Source organism: Carlito syrichta, unplaced genomic scaffold (assembly GCF_000164805.1).
Source record: "Carlito syrichta isolate Samal-C Ts95f unplaced genomic scaffold, Tarsius_syrichta-2.0.1 Scaffold300605, whole genome shotgun sequence".
NCBI classification, from domain to species: Eukaryota; Metazoa; Chordata; class Mammalia; order Primates; family Tarsiidae; genus Carlito; species Carlito syrichta.
Window position 1 is genome coordinate 60398 of NW_007244701.1, and position 13960 is coordinate 74357.

The 13960-nt window shown below is 37.9% G+C and overlaps 1 pseudogene; it reads right to left on the reverse strand.

Annotated features, from left to right (window-relative positions):
- Positions 1-2805: 2805 nt before the first annotated feature.
- On the reverse strand, positions 2806-13483 carry LOC103256994 (annotated as a pseudogene).
- Between the last annotated feature and the right edge of the window lie 477 nt (positions 13484-13960).

Below are 13960 nucleotides of genomic sequence, written 5' to 3' on the forward strand. Positions count from 1 at the left end.
ATTCAGGGTTAGGTACATATGTGTTCATTATACAGGTAAAGTTTGGGCCTCGCTTTGGTCCCAACTTTGCCTGGTCTGAGATTGGGTACCCTTATTGATGTTATGTGTCCCCTCCTTCCCTGGCAGTGTCCCACTACTGCCAATCCCTTTCTTATAGTATTATAAATGTTCAGAGTCCTCTTATAAGTGAGTACATGTGGTACTCAGTTCTTTGCTGCTGTGATAGATAACTGAGTATTATAGACTCTGAATTCACCCAGTTGCTGCAAAGTCTGTACTTTTGTTTTTTCTTTATGTCTGTGTGACATTCCCTCGTGTATATGTACCACATTTTCTCTATCCAGTCCACTTTTGTTGGGTAGCATGGCTAGTTCCATGTTTTTGCTATTGTGAACAATGCTGTCATAAATATGTGTGTGCAGGTATCTTTTTCATAGACGAAGGCTTAACATCCAGAATCTACAAGGAACTCAAACATGCTGAAAGGAAAATAACAAACAACCCTATTAAAAAGTGGGCAAAGGATATGAATAGACACTTCTCAGAAGAAGACATAAAAGTAGCCAACCAACACATGAAAAAATGTTCAGCCTCACTAATCATCGAATAAATGCAAATTAAAACCACACTTAGATACCACCTAATTCCAGTCAGGATGGTCATCATTAATAACTCAAAAAACAGCAGATGCTGGCGAGGATGTGGAGAAAAGGGAACTCATCTACACTGTTGGTGGGAGTGTAAATTAGTACAACCTCTGTGGAAAACAGTGTGGAGATTCCCAAAATTGACCTTATAAGACACAGCAGTCACCTTTCTGAGAATATAATTTCTTAATGACATATAGTGTTGTATATATTTTTAGGTGCTAGTTGCCATCCACATATAGTCTTTCTTTAGGTGTATGTTCAAGTCTTTTGCCCATATTTTAATCAAGTTGTTTTTTTTTTATTGGTGAGTTCTAAAAATTCTTTGTATATTTTGGATAGCAGTTTATTATCCAATGTCTTTTGCATATATTTTCTCTTAGTCTGTCTTCTCATTCCCTGTATTGTCTTTTTAACAAAGCAGACATTTTTAATTTGAATAAAGTTCAAGTTATCTATATTTTTTTTTCATGAATCATGCTTTTGGTGTTGGGTCCATTACCATACCCATGGTCATCTAGATGTTTTTATGCTTGTTTCTAGGAGTTTTATAGTTTTGCATTTCACATTTAGGTCTATAATCTATTTTGAGCTGCTTTTTGTGAAGGGTTTAAGGTCTATGTCAGATTATTATTATTACTTTTTGCACATGCATATCTCATTCTTCAAACATCATTTGTTGAAAAAATTATCTTTGTTATATTGTGTTGCATTTATTCCCTTGTAAACAATCAGTTGACTATATTTATATGGATCTATTTCTGGGTTCTCTACTCTGTTTCAGTGATATATCATTAAATTTTCTCCAATACCATACTGTCTTTATTAATGTAAGTTTTTAGAGCATCTTAAAGATGAATAATGTCAGTCCTCTGAACTTATTCTTATCCTTCAATATTCAGTTAATTATTCTGGATATTTTCATCTATATCTACAAAATGACTTACTTAGATTTTAAATGGAATTTTGTTGTATCTACAGATCAAGTTGCAAAAATACTATCTTGATGATTTTGAGTGTTACTATCTATAGGCATAAACTATCTCTTCATTTATTTGTTTTTTGTTGATTTGTTTCATTAGAGTTTGGTAGTTTTTCTCATACTTTATATATATATATTAATAATCTTGTACATACTTCATATGTATCTTAATAATATATTTTGTGGGGTGCTAACATAAATGGTAAAGTATTTTTAACTTTAAATTCCAGTTGTTCATTGCTGGTATATAGAAAAACGATTGAGTTTTGTATATTAACCTTGTATTCTGCAACCTTGCTATAATTGCTTATTAGTTTCTGGAACTTTTTCATGTAGAAAAACAACTTATTTCATTTTAAACACTTACTCATGGAAAGGAACAGACCTGTTAGTGAAACAGGTCATCCAAAATGGAGACGGCATCAAACTAGTTGTCAAGGACTAACTTCTGAAGAAAAAAAAAGCAACTCTTGCCATGGATTAATTTAATTTAAAGAACAAATACAAGACATTGATTCAGTCTTCTCAACTTGACAGTCTACCTGTGGTATAACTGTCAAGTGAAAGCATACGTCTTTAAAACTTAGTGGTCCCAAGTCTAAAAAATTGCAACCATTTCACAGAAAGGGAAGAAACACTCTGAAAACATCTAAAAAAATACACAAATGAGCAAAAATATATGGGGAAAGAACAACATGTGGTTTTGACTTAACTAAAGAAACCAAGAGAAAACTGGTCTATGTACAAAAATGTGCATCCCAGAGAGTCAGGCGTGAAGATTTTAGAGTAGGAATCTATATGACTTGAATCTCTCCTATTCCCTGAATAAATTTAACATCTTGCAGTATTTATTTATACTTTATGGCTCAGACATCTACCTCATTTGACTCTATTTCTTACTCACTCTACCCCTTACTTAAATGAGTGTGAAAAACTTTGGAATATAGCATAAGAAGAAAAATAATCACACATAATATTTTCCTTCTGGTAGCTACTTTAGTCCTAGGTTTGTTATTATAAAATTCCTGAAGGAAATTTAAATGTATGTCTGTGGCTTTACTGAATCAAGTCTCCCAGTTCCTGTTTAGAAAATATCCACTGTTTGGGCTAACAGCATTTTTGATGGTTCCTAGTATAGAAGGGTAGCCAAACAAAGTCTGTGTCTCAAAACCAGTGTTAAAAAATTCTCAGGGCTGAGAGGAAAAAAATGGGGAGTCCTTCTGGATCCATGCTTCCTTTAGGGTCTACATCATAATAAATGTTCTCTGCCATTTGACTCACTTGCATGATATTGTCTTCTGATACAGAACAAATCACCCAAGGTTTATTGGAAATTCAGGAGAAATCAAATATCTTGGCAATGTGACCATCATGAGTAAAGAACAATTCTCATGTCCCATCATCTGCATCTTCTGGGAATTGTTCCTCTCTAATTTTATGCAAATCCTAGATATTCAGTCTGGGATCTCTATCACTGGAAACCAAAACAGTCTTATTATGAGACGACCACCAAATCTGTATTATTTCATACTCACGTGATTCAAAGAAATTCAACTTAGGTTTCAGATTTCTCAGATCCTACAGGGCAACAATCTTATCAATGGATTCTGTGGCAAGAATGAACTCACTATAAGGATGAAAAGAGAGGCAGTTCACTTGAGCAGTGTAAACATCAGCTGAATGACTTGGTTTGGAAGTATTGTTGGAATGAGTATCCAAAATCATAATTTTCTGATAATCAGCAACTGACCCAGACTAAGACTCACGGAGATGATACTAAGAAACATCTTCTACTACTGCTGTATGCCTTATGAAAATGATCTTCACATCCACCACTTTTCCTTCCTTTGGAATAGCACTAATGTTCCATAGCCATATAGTGTGGCTATCTGAAGCACCATGTGCCCCCTGAGACTTGGGTTCCAAGAAAGATTATAGCTTTCCTTCTAGTGACCACAGTGTTGCAGATCTGGGTTGCACTCTCCAAAAGAGTCTGGCGTAGTACAATTTTTTTTTTTATAGTCAAACATAGGATTATCACTAGAAGGAATATTATTGTGATGATAGAAGTGTTCTTGGGCATATAACAGGCCCTGTTTGCTTCTCCTTCATGTTTGATCTTGATGTCTATTGCATTTTTTCCACTAACTGAACCAAAACCTTCAAATTCTCTTTTCTTGCTGTCATAGTGTGATGCATAAAACTGAACATCATCATTAGGGAGCTGCAAACTGGCTATCAAAAGGTAGTTTTGTTCATCTGATGTGTGTGATCTCAGGAGAAGTCAATGAATACTTAAATCTTTCCCATCTGTTCACATCTGAAAGCTACTGTGCAATCAGGCTGGAATACCCCAGAACATGGGTCATCACCCAATCATAAAGAGAAGAGGGAAGATGGCAGCCAACAGGTTGGGCTGTAAAAATCACCATGGAGGCAAGTGACAATAAAGACTCTCTGTGTGAGTATGTGGGTGCTAGGGGGAGCGTGAAAGTTGTCTGAGGGGATACTCAGCTGCATGCATATGGGTCCCCGCACTGAGGGCAACTGCAAGCCACCACCACCCTGAAATTAGAGCTCAGCTCCTAAGATTGCCACAGAAACATCTGCTGCCCATGGGAAGGTGCCTGAGAAAAGCCTGCTGAATCCAATTGATTTCTAGCACCTGGCAACCAGCACGCACGATCACCTAACCTACCAGACCCGTTGGAGAGCAGGATTTGATTATTGGAGAGATAGAATAGGGGGAATCTGAAGAGAGGAATACATGCCTGGTGAGGAGCTGCCCACCACAGCCATTTTCCAAGCAGAGATTTGCATTGCTCCACCTCCCTCCCCTAGCTTCCAACTTGTTGCCTAAGTGACAGGACAAACTATTGCCCCAGGCTCTGCCTTACCATTGAAGTAGGAGACAGACCTAACAAGGAGCTGGAAGGGGCTGTGGAGGGATCCCAGCAATCTGATCTCTGAGAATGGCAGATCAACTACTAAGGGCTGGATTGTGGTCCAGAGGAAATATCCTGAGAGCACAAATTTCAGAGGGACCTGATGAGTGCTGAGTTCCAGGCACCCCATCCCCCTAGTCTGATCTAGCCATGGGGCAAAGGCTGTGGCCATAAAAGGATGAGGAAGAACTCCAAAGAGATCAGTGGTGAGTCCAGGCTCACACAAACCCCCTCCTCTCCAGCAATCCTCTGATCATCAGACACACATAGCTGGGTCATGACTGAGAGGGGCCTGGACATCAGTCACAATAGAAGAACCCCAGTCCAGGATAGGGCTGACTGGGGAAACCTCGTGAGAGTACTTACATGGGGAAGAGACTATCCTGTAAATCCCCAACTGAGATCTTCCTGACCATAGGAGAGTGAGAGGGGAGGACTGCAGCCCCACCCACCTCCACTGGCCCTCCTCCTTCCCTGCTTCATTCCCTGAGGAGAGAGTAAAAGAGTTGGTTCTGCAGGAGAGATATGATTAGAGGAACAATTACAGAGTCTGCCACAAGAGGACAGGTTTTTTTGTTCTATTCTGTTGTTTTTATTAATTGTCAATTATTTTTTAATTTAAAAAATTTTCCCTCATGTTCAACATAGTATTGGAAGTCCTGGCTCGAGCAATCAGTGAAGAGAAGGCAATCAGGGGTATCCAAATAGGAAAAGAGGAAGTCAAATTATCTCTCTTTGCAGATGATATGATTGAAAGCCCAAGAGAATCTGTCAAAAACCTCCTTACACTGATGAAGGCCTTTGGCAAAGTCTCAGGATACAAAATAAATGTGCAAAAGACAATGGTATTTCTTTACACCAATAATAAAAAGAAACCCAAATAAAAAACACAATTCCATTCACAATAGCCACAAAAAAATGAAATACCTTGGCATCTTCCTAACCAGAGACATGAAAGACTTTTACAATGAAAACTACAAAACACTGCTCAAAGAAATCAAAGATGACACAAACAAGTGGAAAAATACCCCATGCTCATGGATTGGAAGAATCAACATTAGCCGGGCTCGGTGGCTCAGCCTGTAATTGCGTGCCTTTGGGAGGCTGAGGTGAGTGGATTGCCTGAGCCCACAGGTTCGAGACCCGCCTGGGCAGCGAGACCTCATCTCTACAATAAATAAAAAATCAGCCGGGTGTGGTAGCGCATGCCTGTAATTTTGGCTACTTGGAAGGCTGAGGCGGAAGGATCACCGGAGCCCAGCAGGTTGAGGCTGGGTGGCCGGGAGCGGCCACTACACTCCAGTCTGAGCGACAGAGTGAGACTCCAACTCAAAAAAAAAAAAAAAAAGAATCAACATTGTGAAGATGTCCATCTTACCTAAAGCAATCTACAAATTCAATGCAATACCCATAAAATTACCAGCAATATTTTTCTCAGACCTAGAAAAAACAACACAGAAATTCATATGGAAACACAAACGTCCAAGAATAGCCAGAACAATTCTCAGCAAAAAAAAACAAAGTGCATGGTATCACATTACCAGACTTCAAACTGTACTATAAAGCTACAATCATCAAAACAGCTTGGTATTGGTATAGGAATAGACATATAGATCAATGGAATAGAATTGAGATTCCAGAAGCAAAACCTCAATTTCTCAACCAACTCATCTTTGACAAAGCCTCCACCACCTACCACTGGGGAGAGGAGAACCTATTCAGTAAATGGTGCTGGGAAAACTGGCTGCCCACATGCAGAAGATTGAAACAGGACCCCTATCTATCCCCATGCACAAAGATTAACTCCAAATGAATCAGAGACCTAAATGTAAAACCCCAGACCATAAGAACCTTCAAAAATGAAGGGCATACCCTCATGGAAATCAGAACTGGCCTCCAATTCCTGAACAAGACCCAAAACCCACAGGTCATAAGAGAGAGGATAGACAAGTGTGACCTTATTAAACTGACAAGCTTCTGCAAAGCCAAAGAAACCATCAAGAGAGCAGGGAGACAGCCTACAGACTGGGAAAAAGTATTGCCAACACCAGGTCAGACAAAGGCTTAACATCTTTGATCTACAAAGAACTCAAATGTGCTGAAAAGAAAAAAAACAAATAACCCCAATATAAAGTGGGCAAAAGATGTGAACAGACACTTCACAAAGGAAGACATCCGAGCAGCCAACAGACACATGAAGAAATGTTCAACCTCACTAATCATCAGGGAGATGCAAATCAAAACCACACTGAGATACCACCTAACTCCAACCAGAATGGCAATTATCAACAACTCAAAAAATAACACCTGCTGGAGAGGGTGTGGCAAAAAGGGAACACTTCTACATTGTTGGTGGGAGTGTATACTAGTGCAACCTCTGCGGAAAGCAGTGTGGCAATTCCTAAAAGCTTTAAATATCAACCTCTCATATGACCCCACAATCCCCCCACTGGGAATATATCCGGAAGAACTCAAATCCCTCTATAAAAAAGATACCTGCACTCGTATGTTCATTGTAGCATTGTTCACAATAGCAAGAACCAGAAAGCAACCATGCTGTCCATCAAAAGAGGACTGGATTTTAAAAATGTGGTACATATACATGATAGAATACTATGCAGCCTTAAAAAAGAACAAAATCATGAATTTCACAGCAACCTGGATGGAACTAGAGTCCATAATACTGAGTGACCTCTCACAAAAACAAAGGTCCAAGTATCACATGTTCTCATTCATATAATGGACCTTGAATATCCAACCTAATACTATAAGAAAATGACTGACAGTATTGGGAAACTATGGGGAGGGGGAGGGAGATGGGATTAATGGTAGCAAATATCTCTCTGGGGATAGGGAAGCACCTCTTATCAATAGGGTGCCTGAGTGAAACGTATTTGTATACCTAACCCTTAACTGTACCCTACAACATCATAATAAAAAATATTGATTATTAAAAAAAAAAAATTCTGTTTGTTAGTTCATCTATTTTTAAAATATTTTTCCTTTGTGCATGAATGTGTAGTTGATGCTTTGACCTGCATCCCCTCCCAACATTTTTTTCTTTTCTTTCTCCATTTCTTTCTGCTTTTATTTGTCATTTTCTGTTTGTGTGTTTAAGTGAATGATTGAGTGTTTATTTTTTTATTTTGTTGTTGATTTTTCCTCTTTTGTTCTTCTGGGGTTTTTTAAATATTTATTTTTTATAATTTAAGGGGTGTGTTAGTATATGTGTGAGGGTTCCACCTGAATCCCCCTCCCCCTTTTTTTCATTTCTTTTCTCTTTTTTCTTATACTTCCTCCTTCAGTCTTTTGTCTTTCTTCTCTATTTACTTGGTACTAGGCATGTGTGTGTGTTTTTAGTTTTCTTGAGGTTTTTCTGTTGTGGTTTGTTTTGTCTCACTTTGTTGTATTGTAGTTTATTTTGTAGTGTGGGTTGGTTTCTGTTTTGAATCATCATATAGAGTGGTAGTGGTGAGGAGTGGATCTCAGGGAAAACATACCACAGTAAGTGAACATTTTAATTTGCAAGTAGCATCTGACTCCTAACACACCATCCCCTACTTTACTCGGATTTCAAAAACTACAAGAGACAGCAAAGCTTCCCATCCACCATCCTATTTCAAAATAGAACAAATCCAGAGACTGGATCAGGGAGAATAGAGGAGTGAGCAAACATCAGAAGGGGAAGCCTCTCACATTGACACTGAATAACAGAACTAAAGAAGAAAATAAGAGATCTGTCACAAATGAGGAAAAGTCAAAGGAAGACCTCAGGCAATTCCAAGTCTACCAAAGAAAAAACTTCTGAGAAATCAGACCTTGGTGCCCAAACAATGGAAGTCACCAACGACTGGCCCCAGAATATGACAGGGATCAGGGAATGGTTGGAAAGAGTGAATAAGACACAAGAAAGACAAGACGCAACACTGAAATAATTTGTAACAGAGATTCTGGCAATAAAAAATTTCATCCAGGAAATAAATAACAAGATGAGAAGCATGGAAAGCAGAATTAATTTAGATGAGAAAAGAATCTCAGAACTTGAACCAGAACATGAAATTAAACTGACCTGCAAAAACATAGAAAGAAGACTCAGAGCGAAAGAACAAAGCCTATAAGACATATGTGATTATACTAAATTGCCAAACCTATGCTGGATTGGTATCCCAGAAGAAGAAAGAAAAATGAGAACAACTTGGAACAAGTATTCCAGGAGGTAATCCAAGAAAAGTTTCCCCATCGCACCAGAGATATGACCAGTCAAGCACAAAAGATACAGAGAAACCCCACAAGACATCAAATGAGAAGAGCAACTCCTAGATACATGGTAATCTGCCTACACAAAGTAGGCCCAAAAAGAAAAACCCTAAAGGCAACAAGAGAGAAAGTTCAGACTACATACCAGGGAAAACCAATCAGAATAGCAGCAGACCTATTGGCAGAAACACTACAAGCAAGAAAGGACTAGAGCCCTATATTCAAAGTCCTCAAAGAAAAGCAATTTCAACCAAGCATTTCCTATCCAGCCAAGCTCAGTTTTATCAGTGATGGAGAATTATAATCCTTCCCAGACATCCAATCCCTAAGAGATTATGCAGCTTCCAGGCCAGCTCTACATGAGTCACTTAAAAAGGTATTAAGCACAGAAGAAAGAAAAGAATCACCACACACTTCTCAAGAGAACAGCAGAGCACAGAATCAACAGAGAATATAGTACAACAAGAAACTTGAAAACACATGCATACATTAACCCCAAAGCCAAAAGAAAACAACAAAGAAAAACTTTATAAGAACATCATGACAGGGATAAGCAATCACATTCCAATAATCAGCCTGAATGTGAATGGACTAAATGCACCACTGAAAAGACACAGAATGGCAGACTGGATAAGAAACCATGACCCCATTATTTGCTGCATCCAGAAGACTCATCTCACTACAAGGGATGCACACAGACTCAAAGTTAAAGGATGGAAAACGAGCTCCCAGGCAAATGGATAACAAAAAAAGACAGGAGTTGCAATCTTAATATCAGACAAAAAAATCTTTAAGTTATCAAAACTTTAAAAAGATACAAAAGGACACTACATAATGATAAGAGGTTCAATCCATCAACAAGAAATATCCATCCTAAACATATATGCACTCAACACAGGAGCACCAGCATTTATAAAGCAACTACTAAATAAACTTCTAAAATATATTGATTCTAACACTATTATAGCAGGGGACTTGAATATCCCACTGACATCCCTGGATAGATCATTGAGGCAGAAAATCAACAAGGAGATCTGGAACCTAAACTTGACATTGATCAAATGGACTTAGTAGATACATACAGATTATTCCACCCAACAACCACAGAATATATATTCTACTCATCACCACATGAAGCATACTCCAAGATTGATCACATCCTTGGCAATAAATCAAGTATAAACAAGTTCTATAAGGTTGAAATCTTGCCATGCATATTCTCAGACCACAGTGGAATAAAATTAAATATTAAAACCAACAACATTTCCCTAAAACCCACAATGGCATGGACAATACACAGCATGATGCTGAATAACTAATGCGTTAACACTGAAATCAGAGAAGAGATTGAAAGACTCCTGGAAACAAATGAAAATGAAGAAACATCTTAACAAAACCTCTGGGATGCCATGAAATCAGTTCTAAGAGGGGAATTTATATCTCTGTTAGCACACATCAAGAAAATGGAAAGATCACAAGTGAAGAGCCTAACAAATCACCTAATGGAGCTGGAAAGAGAAGACCACCAAAACCCCAACTTTAACAGAAGAATCCAAATCACCAAAATAAGAGCCCAAATATGGGACATGGAAGACAAAAATATCATAGAAAACATCAACAAAACAAAAGACTGGTTATTTGAAAGAATTAACAAGATTAATGGGCCCAAGCAAGAATGATGAAGAAAAAGAGAGAAAAAGCCCAAATAAACACAATCAAAAATACAAAAGATCAAATCACAACTGACCCTGAAGAAATGCAAAGGATTATCAGAGATTACTATATATACCTATATGGAAATAAACTTGATAACCTAGATGAAATGGAGGACTTTCTGACATCACACATCCTCCCCATGTTAAAACAAGAAGACATTGAGACACTAAATAGACCAATAACAACCCAGGAAATTGACTCTGTCATGCAAAAACTACCTACCAAAAAAGTCCTGGACCAGATGGCTTTCCAGAAGAATTCTACAAAACATGCAAGGAAGAGATATTACCAATCATACTGAAAGTATTCCAGGCAACTGAGAAAGATGGAATTCTCCCAAAATCATTTTACAAAGCTAACATCACACTGATACCCAAACCAGGTAATGATCCAACAAAGAAAGAGAACTACAGGCCAATATTCCTTATGAACATAGATGCAAAAATCCTCAACAAGATTCTAGCAAATTGGATCCAAAAACACATCTCAAATATCATCCACCATGACCAAGTAGGCTTCATTCCCAGGATACAGGGCTAGTTCAACATTCGCAAGACCATAAGTGTAATTAAATACATCAACCATATGATGTATCCATATGATTATCCAAGAACCATATGATTATCTCATTAGATGCAGAAAAAGTTTTTGATAAAATCCAGCATCCCCTCTTGATAAAAACCCTCAAACACCTAGGTATAGAAAGAACATACCTCAAAACAGTAAGCGCCATCTATGACAAATCCACAGCTAGCATATTGCTAAATAGACAGTAACTAGAAACATTTCCCCTGAAAACTGGAACAAGACAAGGCTGCCCACTCTAAACTCTCTTGCTCATTATTGTGTGGGAAGTCCTAGCTCAGGCAATTAGACAAGAGAAGGAAATTAGGGGTATCCAAATAGGAAAAAAGGAGGTCAAGTTATCCTTCTTTGTTGATGATATGATCCTGTATCTTGAAAATCCAAGAGAATCTGTCAAAAACCTGCTTGCACTGATAAAGGACTTTGGCAAAGTCTCAGGGTATAAAATAAATGTGCAAAGGACAGTTGCATTCTTTTACATCAACAACAAGCAGGCAGAGATCCAAATAAAAAGCACAATCCCATTCACAATAGCCACCAAAAAAATGAAATACCTCGGCGTCTTCCTAACCAGAGAAGTAAAAGACCTTTACAATGAGAATTACAAAACACTGTTCAATGAAATCCAAGAAGACACAAACAAATGGAAAAAATTCTATGCTGATGAATAGGAAGAATCAACTTTGTTAAGATGTCCATCCTACCAAAGGCAATCTACAAATTCAGTGCAATACCCATTAAGTCACCAGCAACATTCTTCTCAGACCTGGAAATGACAATACAGAAGTTCATATGGAAGCATAAACAGCCACAAGTAGCCAAAACAATTCTTAGCAAAAGAAACAAAGCAGGAAGTATCACACTCCCAGACTTCAAACTTTACTTTAAGGCTACAGTAATCAAAACAGCCTGGTATTGGTGCAAGAACAGGCACCTAGACCAATGGAACAGGACAGAGATTCTGGAAGCAAAGCCTCATTTCCTCAACCAAGTCATCTCTGAGAAAGCCGCCAATAACAACCAGTGGGGAGAAGAGAATCTAGTCAGTAAATGGTAAATGGTGCTTGGAAAACTGGCTGACCACATGCAGAAGATAGAAACAGGACCCCTACCTATCACCATACAAAAAAATTAACTCCAAATGGATCAAAGACCTAAACGTAAACCCTCAAACTATAAGAATCTTAGAAAGCACAGGAGACACCCTTATGGAAATTGGAACTGGGAATCAATTCCTATTCAGAACCCTAAAGGCCAATACCTTAAGAAATAAGATAGACAAGTGGGACCTCAAGTTAACGAGTTTCTGCGAAGCAAAAGAACCCATCAAGAGAGCAGGGAGACCACAGAATGGGAAAAAATATTTGCCAACTGTATATCTGACAAAAGCCTAATATATAGGATCTACAAGGAACTCATGCACTGGAAGGAAAAAAACAAACAGCCCTTCAAAAGAAGCAAAAGACATGAATAGAGAGTTCTCAAAAGAAGATATGTGGGTAGCCAACAGACACATGAGAAAGTGCTCAGCCTCTCTAATCATCAGAGAAATACAAATCAAAACCACATTGAGATACCACGTAACCCCAGTAAAAATGGCCATCATTAATAAAACAAACAACAACAGATACTGATGAGGATGCGGAGAAAAAAGAGATGCTGATGCAACCTCTTTAGAAGACAGTGTAGCGATTTCTGAAAGAACTAGAAATTGACCTTCCATATGACCCAGCAATTCCCCTATTGGGAATTTACCCCGAGGAACTCAAATTATTCTACGAAAAAGATACCTGCACACATATGTTTGTTGCAGTTCTATTCACAATAGCAAAAACATGGAACCAACTGTGTTGCCTATCAAAGCTGGACTGGATTAAAAAAATGTGGTACATATACACAATGGAATATTATGCAGCTATAAAGAAGGACAAATATATGGACTTTGCAGCAACTTGGATGGATTTGGAGTCGATCATACTCAGTGATTTATCACAGAAACAAAGAACTGAGTTCCATATGTCCTCACTCATAAGCTGACCTTGAACAATTATAATGCTAAAAGAAAACTATTGGCAGTAGTGGAAAAATGTCAGGGGAGGGGTGGTAGGATTGGCAGTTAAGGAAAACTACTAGGGGAGGGAAGGGCATACCTCACCAACAAGGGTACCTGCATAATAAATGTTTATATGCCTAACCCTGAATTGTAACTCACATCTTTATAATACATAAAAAAGCAAATAAAATAATTTTAAAAAGAAATGAAAAGAGGTACCCTTTCCCCATATTTTGTACTCCTTGTTAATCAAACATTCTTCCATTGCATTGTCAAATCCTACATTCTTCTCAATCATGGCAGTCAGACCATCCAGGTGAAGCCTAGTGTCTAGCATTGTTGGAGGGTTAGGAAAGCTGTGGGCAGAGTTTTTGTTTTGTTTTATCTATTATTTCAAGTTTTCCACACAATCATATTATTGGCAAACAAAGACAGGTTTGTTTCTTTCTTCCCTATCAAGTATATTTTATTGCCTTTTCCTGTCTTGTTACATTAGTGAGGACTTTTAATACAATGTTGTACAGGAGTGGTGAAAGGAGACATTCTTGATTTGTGTTTGATCATGTCAGGGAAGCTTGTAGTATCTCATCATTAGGTAGATCCTTATCATTAAATATGATATCAGCTTTAGGTTTTTCTGTAGATGATTTTTATAAAAATGAGGAACTTCTTTATTCCTAGTTTGCTCATAGCTTTTTTTTAATGAATGGGTCAATGATTTTTTTTTGCATCTATTCATAAGCGCATGTGCCTTTTCTTTTATGTTCATGAGAAA